The 22,480-nt window shown below is 43.2% G+C and overlaps 1 protein-coding gene across 1 annotated transcript in view; it reads right to left on the bottom strand.

Moving 5' to 3' along the window:
- Positions 1-20,249, bottom strand: part of foxj3 (forkhead box J3) — a 99,343-nt gene extending 79,094 nt beyond the window's left edge. Inside the window, exon 1 of the mRNA XM_080461219.1 lies at positions 19,998-20,249. The gene's annotated coding sequence lies outside the window, so the exon portion shown is untranslated. The remainder of the gene's footprint in view (positions 1-19,997) is intronic.
- Positions 20,250-22,480: the final 2,231 nt, after the last annotated feature.

Genomic DNA, 22,480 nt, shown 5'->3' with positions numbered 1-22,480 from the left:
ACACAAAGTCGAGTCAGTCTGCAGCCTGACCGGGAATGACTGACCAGGAATTTGTTTTCAGACAGCTGTTGGTGTCTATACCTGTTCTCCTCTCCCTGCTTCGTTCCAGATCATTTCAATTAATTTGGTTTCCTGGAGACAATGTTACTATTTATCTGGGTGTGGGTGAAGTGGGGGAGGCAGCACTGTTGGTTTAAGCTCTGCAGTGAAAACACCTACTGGAAAAAAAGAGCAGCCACCTTACGGTAGCCACAATAGCCACAGAACCAGAGGATTTAACATAATAAACAGCAGACACGTGAGTTGGGCTGAGAGTCAAAAGTTTTTGGCCAACGCCACACTGCTGACAAGACAAGAATTGATGGTAACTCCAATACACTGGCACTCAGCCTCTGGTGCTTTGGGATAAAAGCTTTTAGACAAATAAGGGATTTGCTTGTAGTGTCGTTTTAAGGAGAAGTCATCAATTAGTCACCAACAAACGTGTTTGTTTAAGACAACGGAAAAAACTGATACTAAAACCAGGTCTAATTTTAGATTGATGCGAGGCCATTACAATAATTTGTAGTGTTGAATTACATAGCTTTAATGTGGTTTGTCCATGTTTTTGTTGCACATTTCTTCTACACATTACTGAAGGGAAATCAAAATATTTTCTTCTAAAAGTGTATTTACGATGCCGTGGTTAATATAAAAAGGAGATGGCGAAACTGTTAAGGGATAGTGACAGGGACGAAATGAATAATGTATTTTAACACGTACCCTACACTTACAGGAAGCCACACAGCCGCTTGAACTGTTGTTTAACTGGAACATCCGTTTGTAGGAGAGACAAAGGTGGGTTGTAAACATCACCTGCATTCTGTGCGGTTATCAGACGACCCGATGCTTTGACATGAATCAGTTCCAGCGCTGATTACTGGAGACGTCATAAAAACGCATTTAGTAGTTTCTTGGGAAGGCTGTTGCTGACTCAACTTCACAATGTGCAAATGAACACCCCACATCCCCGGTCTTTTACGACCCAAAGCACTGGATTACAACATATACAAATCATTACAAAATACGCCACACTGAAGTCTACCGACCTTACTAATATTTCTTTGCAAGCACACACGAGACTGAGCCCATATCTCCATATTTCACAGTAATTATAGGACAGTAATTTTTCAATTAAGTCTTACTGTCTTAACGTCAAAGCTCACGCTTTAAATAAGCATTTGCATGCTTCACATGCTTGTCTGTCAATGACGTATGAAGGCCGCCCTCGCCTCTGAGGAACTCCGCTGGCGTCTCCGCCCTACTCGGATAGCCCAACCCGTTCGAAATACAGGAACTCCCTTCAGTTTGAGGAGCAGTCAGACAGCAATCTGACTGACAGCACTGTCAGACAGGAGGCAGGAGCAGGAGGAGACGCTGCTCCACTGTTGTGAAACCGGCTGTGATGATTCCAATAGGAAACTCTAATTTCAAAGAAGGAAGGTGAAGAGGCCGTGTTTGGGTAGCTGACATTTATTCTTCTATTCTGCAATGAAGCATCAGTTTGGTCACGATGGGTTGACATCAAATGAAGAGTTTGGCAATACATTGATGATCTCTTCAGGTCCTTTCGCTCTTTGTGTGCAGACACCGAGTTGTGAAGTTTAGTCAGAAAATTGACTGTCAGTTTTTCGAGGTAAAACCTGCTAAATATATAACTCAATAAAAGTGAACATTGTGTAGTTTCTGCAAGTCCTAGACAGTAAATAAATATGAACTGTTGGAGAAAACATTCAATATTCTAGTCAACACTTAGTCACACCTAATAGACGTCAAGAAATAAGAAAAAAAATAAAGTAGCTGGCGAAGCCACTGTAGTTGTCCAAATATAGGACAGGCCTTTTTTTCCTGGAAAAAGTGGTATCGCCTAATATTCCGTATCTGTTTCAGTTGGAACATGAGCCAGGTACAATGCAGACTGATTAGAAAACTGTAACGAGAACACATCTGCACAGGTCGGCAAAGTAGCACCCATCTGTGTTCGATCTTCCACTGATCCGTAGTCTTATTAATAAAATGTCTTGCTAAAATGTTTAAAAGACTTTTTAATTTTACTAAATTACATTAATGTCTCCTGTACTTCAGTATCTGATGTGTTCTTCTACTTAAGTAAATGATGTGAGTATTGCAGGCACCTCTGTGCGAAACACATGCAGTGATTGATGAGGACCGGCTAATGCAGTGCTTTTTGACGGATGTACACATGAGGAATATTTCACCTGCCCTCGCTGCTGCAGTCTGAAGTACATCATAAACCTCATTAGTCTGGTCTGTGCTGTCCAATAGCTGCCTGCGAGGACATAATTTTATTCACTCATAAAGAATTAAATCCCCAGTCAATGTTGGGGTGCTTGGCCCGTCTCCATCCAATAATGTAAAGCACTCAAGCCTTTTGATGAGCTCTGCAGATCAATCAGAGGTTAACAGACTCTTCACATAATCTGAGACCTACAGTATGTCACAGAAATCCTCAACTCCCTGGAAGTATTGATCAGGCACAGTTGTTGGGCTTTTAGTCCAAACAGAAACACAAACTATAAGCTTCGGGAACTAAAAGTCTGAAAGAAACTGAGGAAACAAAGAATCCTTCAGCTCGTTTGCTGCCATGTTTCAAGAACCATGAAGATTAGGCAAATTAGACAGATAATGGGCTTAAAAGGCTTTGTGAGAGATGACAACAGTTTGGTTGTGTTGTTCCTTGTAATGCACGGTTGGGGGACATATGTTGGAAAGCAAATGAGAAGAGGTGATGGAAAGAAGAACCAAGAAAGGAAAGAGAATTGATTTCTTCAATAAGGAATTTGTAATTTTTTTTCTGGTTGCTTTTACGATGCAGTTATGCAGAAATAATGGTCACTAAACTCTACTTGTGGTTCTGTCCACAATTTGTTCTACTCAAACAAATAAAAGTGACTGGAGAAAGATCAATAACACACTTAAGTCAAACCAGGACAGTTCTGATTGAATTATATAGACAGTTAGAGAATTAAGCACCATGAGGTTTTTCTTTGTTTTTATTATGGGGGTAACAGTTTTCTCAGTTTTTCATGAGTCCGTCACATATTTTTTAAGTCTAGTTTACACATTTCAAGTGAAAACTCATTGTTTTTGCGATATCGTTTCAGAAAAGCTTTGAGTTCACACAGTAACGTTTTGAAAACGATGTCTGTTCAAACAGACACACTGAAAATGATGTAGGTAGCATGCCATGCCACAAGTTGGCGCAGTTTGCGTTTATTTAATTGAACTGTGTGCCGAGAACAATGCGCTACAAGGGTATTGTCTGTTGTCCACCCCCATGCTTTAAGGACGGGATGGGAATACATCTGACTTCATTTTTTTGTGCTAATCCAATAAGATTTGAATTGTGGAAGTTTGCTTGAATATGTTTGAAACGTAAAATGAAAAAAAAAGAACTGTTCAGGAGTTTAAAAAGTGAAGTTCCCCTTTGTTTTACTTCACACATTTGTATGTGAAGTATATTACGTAAAAACAGGCAAGAACCTAAATAAGATATTCAGAAGTTACCATTTTACTCCTTTGTAGTCAACTGTGCGACTGCACTCACCCATAAACCTGAGGATTACGACTATAAAATGCAATTTATGCTCGATTTTTAGTAGAATCCACACAAAAGTCTCATTACATTTGCCAACAGTGGTGATGATGATGATGATGTAGCACTTTTTATATTATTATTATTTTCCCACCACTTCTTGCTGGTGTAAAAGACAGGGCTAATTAACGTGGCACCATTTGCATCTTTACTTCTGTGTTTCAACAGCGAGGGGAAGCGCACCGCCACAGCAGGCTAATGAATGTTTGATTTGAGAGGGAAGACTTTGTCACTTGGAGCGCTCCTGACATAACCCCCCTCTCAACCCCCCACTCCTTTTAAATTCGAATGCTCCGCTATCGGTAAAGGCTGCCTGCGTCTCACCTTTTTCCTCCACCTCCCCTTTTCTCCAGTTTATATTTTCTGACTTCATCCCTCCTTTCTCTCTTGCTCCTTGCTCCCCCCCCTCCCTGCCCCCCCCCCCCCCCCCCACCCCACCGCCTACCACAACCCCACCTCCACCACACAGGCTGCGCTCATTACAGCAGATTTGCATGTCTGCTCCAGAGCAGTATGAGAGGAGATGAAACAGAACTCCCAGTGGCTGCCTCTGCAGAGCTTCACTCATCTGACAGAAAGAGCTCCACTTTGGGCCCCAGACGCAGCCAGCAAACAAATGCAGACTTCTTCTTAAAGGGGCCATACACACAAACAAACAGCAGAGATACTCCCCCGGAAACACTCTGTGCAGTAGTGGGTTTGTATATATTATACACATCTATAAGCAGGAGATAAATGGCAAAAACCCGGAGTCTAACCTTCCAGTGCATGGCTTGCCTCTTGCACACCATCAGTCGAGCGTGCTCAATTGGGAAGGATGAGGCCACGAGTTTGTTACTGTGCCACTCGTCTCCTCTACCGCTGAGAGATCACACACCAAAAGAAGGATGGCCATCTCCTTTCATGAGCACGTCAAGGTCTCCAAATGCCTTTTTGGGGTTTTATCACAGTCAATTTGTGAGACAGCAATGACTCGCCATCACTCACAACTATGGACCGCCATCTTTCTTCGCACCTGTATGAAGGAAGAAAAAACATATTCCTACACAGATGATTCCAAGTCAGAGATCTACAAAGTTATTAATACTTTGAGAAAGTGATGCTGTGGTGAGCACCGTCATATCTCTCAGAAAAGCCGTGCCCTGCCTTCATCCAGTCAGTTGGGAACAGCGATGGTAGCGTGACAATAATTAGATAATTTTGTTCAACATTGCTAAAAGTGTTTGAGGAATTCTGATTTTTGCAGACACATATGTACGGTAGAAATAAAAGAGCAAGCAGTACTTAATACTGCATATTACGTCCCACCAAGATTGTATAAGCTTTTCGAACTTATATATATATATATATGATGTAATACATGTGAATTTAAGTTTTAAGTTTCCAACTGCATTTATTATATCTAAACTGCATACAATGGTGTTTATTTAAACTCAGTTTTAAAAAAGAAAGTCACAAATTTAAGGCCTGAAAAACCATCAACAGCAGTTAACGGGTGGCACTTTCCATTTTTAAGTATTCCAATGACTGCCCAATAAAAGATTAAAAGGATATTAAAAGGACACTATTAATGTCATAATTATTAGTTGAACAATGTCATAATTATAAGATAATGACTCTGCAGACATTATGAATGAATACTAAATTATTCAGGTGCTTCCTGCTTTATAAATCTTAATATTCCTCTTTAGCCAGAGTACAGATGGGGAAAAACATGCAAACTCAAAGACAGACCCAAACTGGAGAGGTGAGAGCCTGTAATCATTAAAATGCACATAAATAGATAATGAAAATAGCTGTGATACAGCTCGAAGGTGTGGTGTTATTAAAGGAATTCACGATAGTTCACTTCCTAGTGTTTGATTTTTAATATTTAATAAATATTAAAACATATTAAAAAAAATCAAGTGCTCAAGGCTAATTACTGTGATATTAATTTTGTCCATAAGGCCCCACAACTAAACCAAGCATGGGGGATGAGTAAGAGACAATCTCTTCATTGCTCTTAAGGGGCTTCAGAAGGTCTCTGGTCTAAAATAACCCATTCTGATAGTATTACAGAGCAATCGCCGCTGCAAAATTAAAGAACACAAATAGCAGAGACGCTTCACGGTCAGCAGCAACGGCCAACTGTCGCATACTTGGCCGAATAAATAGAAAAACCACGAAAAGGAGGGAAAGAAAAGTCCATCTTTTGTTTTCGCTCCCCCTCAAATTAGGTGCTTTTGTTGGGCATGAGTCACTTGGTGAGAGCGGTGCATCACGTGCCATGCAACATGAGTCACCGTGAAAGAGAAGGGCAGAGAGAGGCCGATACCGTACAAGCTCTTGAGGTGACCCGGGTTGACCCCCACTGTCCCCCACTGCCATGCAGCAGCAGAGAAGGCAGGGGACCATTCAGGAACAAATTTGGACATATAGCATATTAACTCAAGTCCACCCAGTAGACACTAAAAGACCTGAAAGTAGAAAATCTTGTTTATATTAAAACCTGTGGAGAAATGTAGAACTAAAACTAACGCATTCTCGACAGGTCTCACGCACTCTTTAGTAGTACAATCCTAGTGTAAAGTTATTCATCCAGGCTGTTAAACATAACCCCACAATGGGTCTATTATCAATTTATGAGAAGTGTAAAGCAGAAGTGCCATGCTTTCTCATTATTTACACAAAGTCCTTAAATCCTACAAAGGCGTCACTTATTTCAATCAGTTGCATACTTTCCATGCCGTGATTGTCATCACCTCATCAGGAGCTGCAGTTACAAGGATCGCAAGTAATCTGATTAAAAGCTGAGCTGATTAAAGTTGTACCATGTAAACGTTTCTGACTGGATAAGCCCTATCCCAACCATGAACTCCAATTCTCCCATCGGATTGTTTCCCACCGGCGTCACGGTTTGAGAGAAACAACACTGGCCAGGAACAGCCGGCCAAAACATACCGTCTTCATGAGCCGACTCTAAACAAAGAAACTATCTCCTTAGAGTTTTAATTTTAAAAGAAACAAGCTGGCATAGTCAAGATGGCATCTTCAATTCAGTCTGACTTCTCGGTAAAGCTGGATGCATGAAAGAAACGGCTAACAGCACCGTGCAAAGCATTATGAGACTGATCCACTGACTGAGTCGGATGATATTAGTAAATTCATGTCAACAGACTATCAGAAATAATCCAACCAGATTGACAATGAAGATCAACTACGAGTAACGGGAGGAAAAGAAAAAGTTTTGTAGTTTTGCAATTAATGTATTATTGCAAAATGCAGACATGCACGTGCGTATTCACACACACACACACACACACACACACACACACACACACACACACACACACACACACACACACACACACACACACACACACACACACACACACACACACACACACACACACACACACACACACACACACACACACACACACACACACACACACACACACACACACACACACACACACACACACACACACACACACACACACACACACACAGACAGACAGACAGACAGACAGACAGACAGACAGACAGACAGACAGACAGACAGACACACACCAATGAAAAGGAAAATCCTACTCATTGTACTATGACTCACAAGGATACAACAGCCGGCTAAGCACAGAAATAAAATAAGCAGAAATCAGAAGTGAGAACTTCATTGTTTGTTTCAAAACTTTCAGATCCATATCGTTATGAATTAAAAGAGACGCAAACAGAAAGGATAGTTTATCCTATTTGAGGAAATGCATTAAGCTGCAACTGGGAAACGGAGAGACGGTCTGATCACAACAACTCATTGATATCTCCTAGTAACCAAAACACTCCAATGAAATCAAGAATCTTTTAAAAAGATGAGTCAGTTCACAAAAATACATGAAGAGAGTTTACAGGAGGATGACTATTTGGTCAATTTGGGAATTATTACTTGTACAAAAAAGTTTTGATAAAACATTTTTTTGATTAAAAAAATAATTATGCAGGTATTTTGCTCCATCCATCCATCCATCTTCTCCCTCTTATCTGTTTCCCAGTGGCGGGGGTGTCAGTCTGAGCACCGTCACCCAGATCACATTGCACCATTAAGGACCTTCCTGCAGGTGGAGAGCCCACAGGAAGGTGGCGCCCGGCGTGGGACATGAGGACCTTGCGATCGAGAGTCTCATGCTCTACCTACTGAGCTGGCCGGGGGACTATTTTGCTCCATTGTAAAAAAAAAATGTTTTATTTAAATCCTTAACTTCCTCCCGGTCGGTTGCACCTGATTGAAAAAAGAAAAAAGAAAGAAAGTGGCGCCTATCAACGATATGCACAACGTTATTAGGAAATCATAGTGAGGGTCATTCATTAGTAATACAATAGTGGGGCACTGGTACTCAATCGTTTACAGACATTTTGAGAAAAGCGTTTTTATTTCAGTGACTTTTCATGTGAGCACTGGTGAATTGAGTGTCATTAGATGAAGTCAGTCTGTTTAATGGATTTCATCTCATGTATATGGCACAAAGGGTTTTCATGATATATTTTTTTTTAGATGCTTCAATCACACTTCAGGATTCATGCTTTTTTTTTAACACACAATAAAAATTAAAGGGACTTCAATTTTTTTTTTTCATTAGAATTGTGAAAATTATGTCCTACGGTCAAAAGAAAAGTGAAAAACATTGAGTTATGAAGTATTCAAAAAAGAAAGATTTGTTTAATGCATTTAAATATATTAAAGCTCCATATTTTCAATTTGGGAAATGAGCATTTCTACTCAAAGCGATGAGGTTATGTCATGATAGCTCAATGATTTCATTGTAAAAATAAGATATAAAATACTTCAATACTGTACCTTAAACCAGTTTTTTATTTTAATCTCTTTTTGCAGAGGTGGCATTGGCCTCGATCACATGTTGTGATAATGTGAGGTTCACGCAGAGCAAATGTCACAAGAACCCGACAGCCACTGCAATCAGACAAGTGACATCCTCAAACCTGAGCAGAAAAACTGCAGGTTATTTCCTTCCTTCCGGGTGTCGTAATAAAAAAGCTGCATCTTACACCTATCAGAACTATTTTGCAGGTCACAAGATAAATGCAAGGTGCGATGACAGCACTGGAGGAATTAGTGAATGTGTGGTTTTTGACAGTCAATTTGTTAAGCGGTAAACCCCATGAACATTGTGGTTTCTGCATTATAGTGAGCAAATCAAAAACTGATGCAAGTGTTGGAAGTTTCCAGTCTCTACTTTATACCGAGTACCAGGAAAAAAAGTCTAGAAACCACACAAATACGACCAAAATCGGTTCACCTTGTCCTCTAAAATCTTGTGCATGTTGCATGTTTTGCGCTCCTCTGCAGTGATACGCAGGACCACATCCTCTGTGCAAAAAAAACCTGACAGAGTACGTTGCACTCAAGTCTTATGGTAGCAGACAGGAGCTAAACAGAGAAAATGAAAAGACATGTACAACACAAACCTACAGACATCCGTGTCAGTTTCTTTCTTTCCAAATGTGTATCCAAGGTCAAGAAGTACTCAACATTATATCATTTACTGGCAACATATGAAGTAACTGTTTGCACAAGTCTCGCATGAAAGCACATTATCAGATTTGTCTGTGTATAATACACTTAATTTTGCTCAACGTGAGGTTTCTGCAGCACTCGCTGACCTCTGTGACTACCACTTGATATGCAGTCATGATAATTAAAATTCATTGTGGCTGCTTCCCCCAGCTTCAACATTAATGTGCACGTTCTGAAAAGCATATGCCACTAAAGCACACATATGCTTCCTATGACTGGTGAGCATATGTGTGGTTCCATGGCAAATAATGTGTGATGAATATCTGGGTGTACACGCTGGATGCAGTAGGAAGAAGAAGAAAAGTCCCTGGCACTGGTAGCACGAGGGCTGATCTATGGCTCTGGTTCGCGGCTCAGCGGCAGTACTCTAGTAAACCATGCAACCAGCAAAGACAAGGACGAGGCTTTGTAGCAGGCTGATTATATACTGCAGTGAATGGGCAACAATGTAGGTGTGCCACTGGCCTGATAAATGTCAGGGGGTGGCTTTGTCGAGGCACCGCCGGGATTTTGCAGAAAGCAAAGATGTTCGATAAAACAAAATCAAAAAGCCCAAGTGGTGGTCAAAGTGGTTCACCACTGGGACTTCTTAGAAAGAGGAAAACACACGGTGAAATTCACTGAAGAGCAGATAAGATTAGGGGAAAAAAAAAAGAGGTTCCAAAAAGGCAAAGACTAAATGGGGATTATCAGTCATATTTCCAAGCAGCAATCGGCATCCACCAAAGATAATTTCTTCCTCTCCAATTATAGTCACTTTTGTGTGAGCATCGTTTGGACCGTCAGATAGTTGACTCCCACAAAAAACACACAGCGAAGCTCAGTCGTGTGAGCTGCCTGCAGAAGTTATCTGGAGTGTGGCCGGGCCATACAGTGCACATTAAGTCATTAAAGTCCCCATGCCAACAGCCCCCCTCCCGTCCCCCTCCACTCCAACCCTCCACCGTACACACCAGTGACTCCCCAGCACTAAGCCTTTCAGACCAAACGGCGCTCTGCCTTCTGCATTTTAATAAGAGGAGGGAAACTAGAAGGGAAGTGAAGGCATGGCAGTCTTTTAGAGGAAGCCGAATAAATGACTGAACACACACCCTGGGGCGGGCATGCCGGGGGGTTTCCAGGAGGTCGGCGCGAGCGGGGCCAATCGTGTCAAGACGAAGGCGGCAGACTAAAACAAAACTGACATATCAAAGAAGCCAAGCCTTGTAGAAAAGAAAAGAGCAGCCAAGACAACACATTCAACTGCACAGCTTGTTTCTGCATCAATGAGAGACAACATGACTAAAAAACAGCAATTAGCGATTAAAGTGGAAATTCCATCTGCAGCAAAGCGCCGTGGTTTTTTTTCCCCCCAAACAGAACCCAGAACAAACCATCTCCGTGATCCTGCGGCCTTTTGATCCCACCTCTTGTTTTCTTTTCAGAGGTATGCAAACATTAAAGCAGGCATTTTGTCAGAGTGCTTCTGTACCCCGACTCCTTATCTCATGGCCTAATCCAAACAAAATAGAAAAGAGACTGTTCAAACTTTACCTTTAAAAGTACGGCCAAAAATCCATCATTACCAAAACAAACTGATGAGACATTGAGGCAACTCTCACTGACACAGCAGATAAATGCTTTGTCTAATACTTGGAAACCATAATCTCAGAGAACACACGTAAACTGGGAAAAAGGAAAATAAAAGCACACGGATACAACAGGATTGCAGGAGTACTTAAATGAGTTATATCTTTAAATTGGCTTGATGAGAGCCAGCGTGGCCTTAAACTGAGTTTGCTTCTAATGAGATATCAAAGCTCAACTGTTTACCATGTATTTTCTTTGCTTGTGATAATGAAGGGAATCCTCTGCGGTGTCTGCCATGCTGACACAGCCTTTAGGTGCTTAAATCCAAAAATGGGTGCATTAAGCGCATTTTAATTGACTTATATTTACCCACTGTATTGTCTTGCAAATAAAAATAAAAAAATCTTCTGGCACTCCTGGAAGACATAAAAAGTAGGTCACTCAGTCTCCTGTGAGTCATCGGTTTTGGCAGGGGACCAAGAGGAGCAGGTATGGGAGAGACAGAGCCAGAGCTGAGAGGCCTAATGGTATACTGCTACTCTTTCATTAGTTGAACAAAAAAACATAAGAATAATCAAAGTTGCTTTTTACTCTCTGCACTTTGTGGTCCGATGTGATATTAAGCCAAATTGAATGCATATGTTGAGGGAATTAAAAGCAGAAATCTGGAGTAACACAGTGAACTGTATCTAAAATACACAAACAATAGTTTATTTTGTAGTCGGGCCTCCAGAGGAACATTCAAGCCTCGTAACTGCATGCAAACTGGTCTACAGATTTTTTATTTTTTTTATTCCACCATATAAATTTCCTCCAGCAAGGCGGAGACAGATTACTCAGATTGCAGGTGCAGTCTCGTTTTTCTCCAGAGCAGAGTCCCCGGGCTCGGCTCCCGGGGCCACGGCACCTTGGCAGCATGGCCGACTCGTCGGGTCGGAGCTGAGCCCGAGACTTCTAAACAGTCACTTGGCGAAGGCAGTGACTCAGCGTGGTCGGAGCCGTCAATCACACGGCCGCCGCGGGACCGCCGTGATTTTCTCGGGTGGCATTCATGTGCACTTCTCAGGACCTGCGACCAGCACACTGATGCTTTCTTAATTGCATTGAGCAACTGGCACCGACCACGTCGCCTCCGCCATCAAGCCCCTCCTCCAGCTAACCTCGCCGCCCTCTCATTCATCCACCCTGAGGGAGAGGCAACGCAGGCCAGAGGAAGTATGACTCATCTGAGTAACAAGATGCATTCTTCTGAATTCTCCACAGACGTGTTGTTTGCTAAGTGAAGAGCGCGGGAGAGTGGAGCGCAAAGAGGGAAAGAAAGTGCAGGAAGACAACAAAATGAAGCAATAATCAAAGGGCCAGACTACGTGTGAGAGCAAAAATGACCGATGGGGTGGGATCGATGGGGCAAGAGCGAGTCATCACTTGTGTGGGTTTCCTGGTCCACACAGATCAACATTTCCTCCATCTCCACCGAGAGAATCCTTGGCTTCCGCCAGGGGTTTTCTGAATCACAGATGTAGACTCCAAGTACTACATCTAAGGCTAATCCATCAAGTTTCGCACCAAAAAAAAGCAACAAATGACGACAAATGAGAAGGGGGATTGACGTGAGGTTCTGCTGAGGACGCTGAGGATGATGAGGATGATGAAGAGCGAGCAAGTGGTATGAAGAAGGAGTGCTAAATCATGAGAGTCTAACAGATCCACCACAACCTCCTCGCACACCATCTGCATAACTTGGCACTCGCCCCTACAGATCATAAGCCCCACACACCACATCACACACAGCTTCCAACTTTTACATGAAGCTATTTCTGGGCCTGCACACATCAACATTGTCTGAAATGACAAAAACAAAAGCAGAGGCTGCACACAACCTCAAGGTCTGGTCAACCAGCATGAGACTGCAGAGGTGCAGCCCGTCTTGTGATTTCATGATAAATAATCTGCCTTCCACCACTTAGCGGAGGATGAATGCAAGAGATGTGTCATAAAACCACTACCTCAATACCCAAACTTACAAAGCAGGCTCAAAACTGTGGACTTAATTTAACTTGACCTTCTCCAACTTTCTCCTAAGAGCGCACCGGCTGACATTCAAACGGGGGAGAAATTCTTCACTGTTGGTACGTTACTACAGGGTGAACACAGCGTGAACAGTAATAAGCCAATAAACTCATGGGGGCAGACAACTGCAACCTGCACACATCCACTACAGACATTAATATCGCTGCAGTAAACAAGTCCAGTTTGCAGAAGAGATTATCCCACCAAACAAGGGCTGTCACTGTCAGTCGCCTCACTCTGATGGGCCAACTCACTGTGGCTGCAGTGGTGCAACACACTCTGCAGAAGTGTAGCACCATGAAAATGTCATATCATGAGTACTGTGACTACATTTATCACTGTTAAGAACTATCAAAATATGGCTGGGGGAAAAAAAAAGTGTTCGAAGTAGTCATGTAGGTCTCCTGCACACACGGAAATCACACCAACAGATATACTTCCGTCATCTCACTCTTGTCCTGTAGACATTTTTTTTTAAATATAAACCTATGACGTACTTTATCTCAATATATATCCAAGTATTTTTTTTGTAATGACTTGAGGAAATTAAAAAAAGACCATGCTAAAATCAAATGTATCACTGATGGGCCTTAGATTTGAAATAAGAGCTTTTATTTTTTTCTTTTAAACCAGATAGGAGTGTGATTAGGTTGATAACTTGGTGCAGAAGTGGTGTTACTTTCGGTCTGTATGTTTTATAAACTGGTAACTACACAGTGAGGCTGCCTTCACTAATCTAACAACAAACTCATGTTAGTACAGAACATCTGGAAGACTGTAACAAGGGGTTTATAAATATCTAATTCTGATTCCTAAAAACACTCTTGAATGGTTGACTGTTGCCCCAATCAGTCAATCAACGCATCTTCACTCAGGGAGGCTAATTCAAGGAGCCTTGCTTGACTTTTTAGCTCCGAGCCCACAAAAATCTGCAGGTTGACAACTCTGGAAGCACTGGTGGTTTCTCTTCAGTGGCAGAAAATCATAGTACAGCTAGATGACTGATTGTTGATGTGAGATATAAGATGGTGAAATGAACAGGCTACTGAAAAAAAATCTATCTGGTGGCCATAACCAAGTTTAATTAGAATTGAAGAGAAGGGAGAAAAAACAAAACTATCACGATCCCCTATTGTTTGTTAAATGCAGCTTACATTGAGTCTTTGCTATTACACAACCACATTGCTAAGTGGACAGTATTTGATGATGTTTCCTTCAAACTGATCTCCAAGATAATCACACTCCTGTTAAAACTAGTCACCCATAAGCCTCAGATGCATGTTGTCAGACTGTCGGGGGTTGGGGGGTTGGGGGGACCAAAGTAAACCCAAGCATGGACAATGAGAACATACAAGCTCTGGACAGGCCAAAGCCCAACCAGGACCAGAGCTCAACACCACATCAATGTGCAGCCACAAAGTAAATTAACATAATAAATAAAGGTAATGTCACAATTGCTATTGTCCTTTCATTCCATCTATACACCACAGTTATGAGCCTGACAAGACTTCTTATCTCTCTACATCAAGTCGGGAAACATGAAGAGGTCCGACCAGTGATGCGACACATCAGCAGTCCAGCGCCTCACGGAGCACAGAGAAGCTCAAATCCAATCAAGTCGGGCTTATAAGAAACTCTCCACATGTCAGAGCCATCGTATCACCTCTAAACTGACATGTTATGCACGCAGTCCACCGACGGCACCTGAAGCTTACATCTGGGAAGATCATGTTATTAAATTGGCATTTCCTGATCAAAATGTTCATACAGGAACTGATGCCACCGTTTGAGTGATCGCTCATGAACTCGGCAGCTATGTGGGTGCTCACATGCAGACACAGCTGCATTGTTTAGTCGGTTTTTGGTGCTACAATATTTAAAACTTCCAAGGTTATTAAAAAAAGAAAAAGAAAAAAGAAAAAATAATGATAGCAGGTCTCAAGTCTTTCATTTTGAAACCCGTTTCTAGGCATTCAGCCTTTTTACCTGAAAGCGAGTTTTAATGTGCCACAGGAGCCAGTGTAATGATTAAAACAGATACCGAATACCACGATGAAAGCCCCACACTTATTACTTAAGCTGTGTCAGCTTAGTGAGCTCCCCTTCCTGCACACTGCACGAAAGTCTCCTCAGAGCATGAATCATAAGCATATCAAGTCCTTCCATCGCATCAAGCGCACAAAAAAGAAAACCTTACACGGATACTAAAGGCCTATCAAAACTCAAGGACAGAGTAGACATTATGATAAAAATCCGTTGAAGCAAAGAAAAGCCGAGCCAGTCTTATCCATTTGGGATTTAGCTTTTCATTAGCGCCTAAGAAAGTGAAATCCCAAATGACACAGCCACTACATTCACTGTACTTGTTCCAAAATCTTTGGTTTTACACGTCATTAGCAAGCATATTAACTCATTTAAGAAAGTTCGCAGGACACAATTTCATACAATCACTTCTGACACGCGGCAATTTTCCAAAAATTACCCGTGTTCATGTACCTGCACCAATTCCCGAACCTGACCTTTAGTCAAAGAGAGGATGAAATGAGACTTGTTATAACGAAGGATCCATGAAATTTATTAGACCGTCTTTCTACCACGAGGCAGGAATGAGTCAGAGAGACCGCCAGGCAAGAGAGAAGCGGCGAGACCCGCCGCCCGTCGCCCATGGCCCCCGCCTCCCACAGTTTCTCCTACACTTTCTAAACTTACCCAGCAAGCTCTGGTGTGGGTCGTCAGCAGTAGTTCCCCTGTAGAGAGGTGCTCTCTGATTAGACAGACTGGGGAAATAAACGGATAAACACCATCAGAGAAAGCGAAGAAGAAGGGGAAAATAAGGAAGTGTATCCGAGTAAATGTGCTGATAATGTTTCGACATCGAGCCGGCTGAATTAAATATCACATGCTTCCCACACCGATTCATGTCTATCACCAACTCCACGCCGGGACATGAATTGGAGCATATAGGACTAGTTCACTGACGAATTCAAGTCAATACGCTGGGAGGAGGTGGGATGAGGAGAACCAGGCAGTGTATTGCTGGATGAATAAAAAATGAAAGTGTAGTGCTTCAGTAAATTCGCTCTCTCCATCCCATGAGGAGGATGGGTGGTTGTGTGTGTGTGTGTGTGTGTGGTTTTTTTTTGGGGGGGGGGGATGATGGCGGAGTGGAGGCTCGTTTGAAAACTGAACCAGTGCTGCATTCCGACATCCAGCCGTATCCAGCGAGGGGCTCTTTAAAAATTCATTAATTTACAGCAAAAATAGATTAAAGCACCCAGCTGAGCAAAACTCAAAATTTGGCTCCTGAATAACATTAATGATAAAACATCTCCCTCAAGCCCGTCGGGTTTTGCCTGAAGAAACATTGCTGGCTTTTTTCACCTTACGGCACCTTGAGAATAATTTATTTTCTATCATTAGTAAAATAATGCATTTCTAATTGTCATTTTTAATTATGCTTTCCTTGGATGGAGAAGGGGAAAAAAGCAGAGCAAAAACCTGCAAAAGCTAATTAAAATCCATCCAAGGATATGCCATTTCCCATGATGCCATGCCAATGCCATTCTATTCAGCATTTGATATCTCGGCTACAGAGACTCGATGACAGCTGCTCCAGGCCCCCAAAAAACGCCTAGAACTGCAGTTACAGTAATTGCTCTGGCCAGCACTAAATGAGGTTCACTTAAGTGCAATTATCCCCCTCTGATCTCTCACATAAAGAGACTTCTTTAACATGGAGAAGTGGGCTCACACAATGTGACTGCAAACAAGATTCAAATTGGAATCAGGGAGGCATTTCCAGCAGATGAATGGCTTCGTAGCTCATCTGCATTCTAGTGATGCACAGCGTTGCTAATAAAGACTGAGCCGGTCGCTTTTCTCAACAACACCACTTCCATGGGAGCAAAACTTCACACTGGATTCAAGGAGGAAGTACGAGGAGATTTGCCAACAAAATAAGCGCCCGGTCTCTCAGAGTGGTATAACAAGACAGCCTAGCCTCCATGCAGAGTAAACAGCGGCTGAAAGGAAAAGGAACGCTAGTTTTGTTTTTGTTATTTTTTTGTTTAAGTCTATCCAAGGAGGAAAACTGACTCAAAGAACAAGATGATGGGTTGATGAAATGAGGAGAGAGCGCCAACCTAAAATAACTTCACATTCAGGAGAATGCCAAAACAAGTCCACCTTGGATCCTGACCCCCCCCATCCCCCCCAAAATAAAAAGTCATTGTAAAATCTACTAAAGGGAGGCCTTTGACCGGCCGCATCGGCAGCCCTCATGAATATACTGCCATCTGCCAATCGCGGACCACAATAGGTTTGCTGCCTGAAGGCTGAGATGTGACGGTCTAATAGGGGTTGCAACAGAGAGTACCTGTTGGGTGCTGTCCAACTACACCGGGGGGGGGGGGGGGGCTGTGATGGGCATTCATGTTGCCACAGGCTCAACTACCAGCAGCAGTCTGATAACTGCACCTCATGGATGGCCATTTGAATAATCACTTCAACAAGGGGAGAAATTAAAAAGGTTCTCAGTGAGACCAGCTTGGCAGCGGGCCACACACTGAATTCAGAATGAGGAGTCTGTATTCAGAACCCGGTCGAATGTTACCACACTGTCGTTATGACCCTTGACTTTTATCCAAATTAGCCCAATATCATGTCATTACTGTACTGAAATACACACAAAACATTTACATTTCCCCATCAAAAGACTGACATGTTAATATATATTTGCAGTTATTATATGGTTGATACAAAAGACGATCGCAAATTTATTTTTTCTTCACACACACACACACACACACACACACACACACACACACACACACACACACACACACACACACACACACACACACACACACACACACACACACACACACACACACACACACACACACACACACACACACACACACACACACACACACACACACACACACACCACTGCAGGCCAAACCACTCTTTAGGAGAACCTGTAACTCACCCTCCCATTCACAATTAAAAATGGGCACCATGAGAGGAAACAGATGTGTAACGGTTGTATTTCCTTTTCAAGTACTCTGTCCATTCAACAGAAGAGTGAGGTCATTAAAAAAACAAAACCTTAAACAAATAGAACTCATAAAACTCAAACCATTGTCTTATTACTACTTCTTAGGTCTGTGTGCTCAGCAGCAAACACAGAGACAGAAGCTGCTTCCACACTAGAACAGCCACACTGACGTGATGGAGCAGATTTCACCAGGTCTGGGCAGTGATTTGTTCTTTATCAAGCAATCTGTAAAGAGAATGCATCAAGCCCTACTTGTGCAGTCTATGCATTAATTATTCCTCCACCTTTTCCACACGGTTGTTGACACAAGTTACAGGTTTGTAAGGACGACAAACGCTGCTTATTAAACGCTGCCTTTCATGAATGTCATTAAGGTACTACAGTACGGCTGGTGCAGGATGCCAGACATCTTTCAGCATCACACTGAGATGCAATAAAATGTTAATTAACAAACTCTTTGAAGTTTTGTGTGTGTGTGTGTGTGTTTCCCTGAAACTGGGAATAACAGAAACTTCAGCAGCGGGATGAAGACGAGGTGATAAATAAGTGTGCTGGAATGACGCCACACTGGCTCCTCTTACCTGGATGGGGTGACATAAGGATTTAAAAAACACCATGTGTCTTCTCACTGCTGCAAACACAGATATCCTGGATCCAGACGGCACTGTAGGCCTGCTATTTAAAGGATGGGTGATTAAGAAGCAAACCAGGTCTGACCTTTGATTGTGGGTGCTGACTAACGCTGTGGGCATTTTGTGAGTTGAAGCATGAGGTCTGGCAGAGTCGGGATGTTCTGGGGGGGAATCTCTAATGTTTGGTTTTAGTCATAAATTCAACCTTTTAATGCCGACTTTACGACAAAATAAATCGAGCAAGAAAGCATGGGACGATTAGCTAATAATTTGCACCTCATTGCAGGACGATTGTTAAAACAGCAGCACAGATGAATTGGGGGGGGGGGGGGGGGGGGGGGCGTGCACAAGTTGACAGCTCAGTCATCCATCGTCTAATAGAGGCTGTCAGAATAAAAGCAACTACACACACATATATACATCCAGCTGCATGCAAATGCCACAGCTGTCTACCTCGTAGTGAAACTATCCTGCACACAGGAGGTGAGGAAATATCTGAACTGCAACCTCGGCTGTGCCATCTCAGGACAATCCACAGCATGCGCCACAAGGCAGGGTAGAAATACACCCTCGGAACATGCTCCGCACTTGTTGATCGTCCGGCCACACGCCACGCAGGTCCACGAGTTTTCCACGCTGCGACCATTATCATTACTCTTCTTTTTAGTTTTTTTTGGGGGGGAGGGGGAGGGGGGGGGGGTTATTAGCCAGACGTTTGACATAGAGAGATTAGGGGGGCGGGGGCGGGTCTGCGGGGGGGGGGGGGGACGAAACTGCAACAGCTGTGAGTCGAATACCGTCAGAGGAAAGCCAAATGACACTGAGCCCTCTCAGTCTCACACACACACACACACACACACACACACACACACACACACACACACACACACACACACACACACACACACACACACACACATTGCAGTTGGGGGCTTGTATGGGGGGGGTATTATATCCAGTTATGCGAGGAAAAACACGCGCGCGTGCGCGCACGCGCAGCCCTGGCCCTGGAGAGCGCGCCAGCTAAAGTTAGCAGGCTACCAAAACTGGCTAGCTAGCTGTCAAAGTTGCTGTCAGTTGTCACCGGTTGCTCCGCTGCTAACAGCTAACACCGCACGAGCTGGCAACTTGGGAGAGTTGCAGCGCCGCGGCCGGGGTTGGACTACCGCCGAGCACCGGGGAAACAGCGGACCGACTCCCCGAGACAGTGGCGGTGGTTGGGGGAAGAGGGAGAGAGAGAGAGAGAGACGGCGAGGGAGAGAGAGAGATAGAGAGGGGAAAAAAAACAAGGTGTCCCCGCACGCCCCGCCGCCACAGCTGAGTGTCAGGGCCTGTTCGCCGGGCTCAAGCCCCCACAACTTCAGCGCAGCTCACTTCCCCGTTAAAGTCGTCCATTTCTCGGGCCCGAGTTCAACTTCCATGCCCGCGTAGCTCACTTACTCTGGGTGAGAGCTGCCGTGTGACCGCGGCTCTCTCCGGTTAATCCTCTCGGTAGTTTCACAGTAACTGTCTCCCGGTGATTTCCGTGCGCCTCCCCCTCTCCGAGCAGCAGGTCCCCGCGGCGGGAGTGTCCAGTGCTGTCGGTGTTACGGTTCCCGTGCAGAAAGAAGCGGTCGCTTCGCCGGTGTGCCTGCGGTGCCGTGGCGTCCCTCCTCGGCTTGTCTCTCCGCCTTCTCCCGTTCGCCTTTCTCTGGGCGGCCGAGCCAACATCCGGGACTCCTGCCCGGAACTACTTTCACACAGGACAAGCCTCCGCTCGCTCCCCGTGTGTGTGCGTGCGTGCGGCTGTGCTCTCACCACGCCGCCGCCACGGAAACTAGGGCCGGGGCAAACGCACATGCACACACACGCGCACACGCCAAACAAACACGCCCGCAGTGGAAAGACCACCCACACGCGGAGGTACCTTGATCCATACACCGATCAATAAAACGGTTTCACATAGAGAGTGCTCAGGGTGAATGTAACACAATGTGCCTCCGAGGCTGCGATATAGTCCAATAAATAATATAAGAACTGACAGGACACATTAGGACGGGTCAGCATGGACGGATTAAGAGACAAGGGGCCCCTGGGCACGTGCGTGTAACAGGCCCCCAAACTGTCCTTCACTGAAAGAAGAGCCATAAAAATCCTTTCAAACAAAGCTGATGGCTTTTAGATCTCACTTTTACACAGATAGACAGACTAAAAACAAAATCAATTTGACATGTATACAGGTAGAAAAACTAGAGCAGTTTCAGACAATATGACAAAGAAGTCCAGCAACATTCATTATAAGGTTCTTGAGTAATGATTTGGAGATGAACGGTCCAGTTTGGATTCTACTAGATTAATTCAGTTGCTCTGTGCTGCAGACTGCACAGTCAAGGAACCAAGTACTTATTTGGTGGTTAACATGTGGAAATTGTTGGAAGAAAATGAGCGCCCGACAAAAAACTCTGACATAAACAAATACATATGAAAGGATGCTGACAAAAGTGGAAAAACATCAGAAGTTACATATGCTGAGAAAAGTATTTACCAAATATTCACATCCAAATAGGAAGAGATGGAGACAGCGGGGCAATAAACAAAGAAATAGACTGGTGTCTAAAAAATAGACACATGTTTATTGTGTTTGTTCAAGGATCTTCCATTTCTACGAATAGAAAATAAAAATAAAAACAGGCTGAAACGCCCGCGTCATCCCACAGACGACAGACGACCACACTCACGTTCACGCCGGTGGTCACCAGTTAACCTGGCATGATGTTTCTGGGAGGAAACATGCAGACGCCACACAGACAGAATCCGGCTGGTAGCCTACAAATTAAAGTATAGCATTCAAAGTATTCAAACAGGATGTCTTATCTTTTAAAGGTAATCCCTGTATGCCTGCTTAGTTAAAACCAGTTTTTTTGTTTTTTATTCAACTTTTCAGGGTCAAATTCTCATTAAATTGTGGTAATTTACTGAGACGTTGTTGGTTGTCTTCACCATCAATCACCATCGTTTCACAACAGGAACCATTCATGGTGTTTGGCTGGCTTATTGCTTTGATTGCCAAACAGACCCAAGAAATCACAGACAAAGGATTTTTAATCACTGCAGTCACTGTTTTGATTTTTTTTTTTTATTCAGGCAGAATTTCTATCACATCAGTTTTCCAGTCTTAAAAAAAACAAACATAAAAATTGCACCTAGTTGGTGTAATTGTCTCTCACCTCACATCCCTGTGATCCACACACTACCTGACCGATTAGACCGCGTTCATTAATGATGTATGAGTTGTAACTAATTCATTTATCACTTTTCATTCACAGTGTGACACATAAACTCACTGATGTGCAGAGTGACTAGAAGCAGATTTAAAGAGCGAGATGTTCAGAATCCACACAATGTATGCTTTCATTAAAGGGAATATTTTAGTTTAGTTTAAATAAATGTAATCTAGAATAAAGAAGGAGCCACGCAGGACAGAGCAGAGCCGGCAAGTGTTTTTCTAATTTAAAAAAAAACAAAAAAAAAACGTTTCAGATCTGGACCACTGCACCTTTAAACCAAAAATAAAACCCTCAACTTCTGAAAGTTTGGTGAATTACCTGCTGCTGCTGAAGTGACTCAACACTGCCACCCAACGTGCAACAGAGGCATGGCGTCGCTCTCGCGTGGAGCCCCTTTAAGGTAATAACTCTTTTTTTTTTCACGTGGAAATCACTTAAATGAAATGTGGAGCTACTATTTTCTAATGAGCCATTAAGTCTGCAGTTTAGCCCAGGGGTTAATAAGGACTTAATAAATGGATTTGCTCCCTAATTCTTGGCAGATTACTCCAGCAGGTAAGTGTTCTCGCTAATGAATTAAAGACTTCAGCACACTCCTTCCCCCTGCAGGAAAAGAAAAAACCTGCCAGACGATTTTTTTTATTTTTTTTAACATAA

Source organism: Lipophrys pholis (assembly GCF_963383615.2).
Source record: "Lipophrys pholis genome assembly, chromosome: 4".
NCBI classification, from domain to species: Eukaryota; Metazoa; Chordata; class Actinopteri; order Blenniiformes; family Blenniidae; genus Lipophrys; species Lipophrys pholis.
The sequence above is the reverse complement of the archived record's forward strand: the minus strand, read 5'-3'. Positions and strand labels throughout refer to the sequence as shown.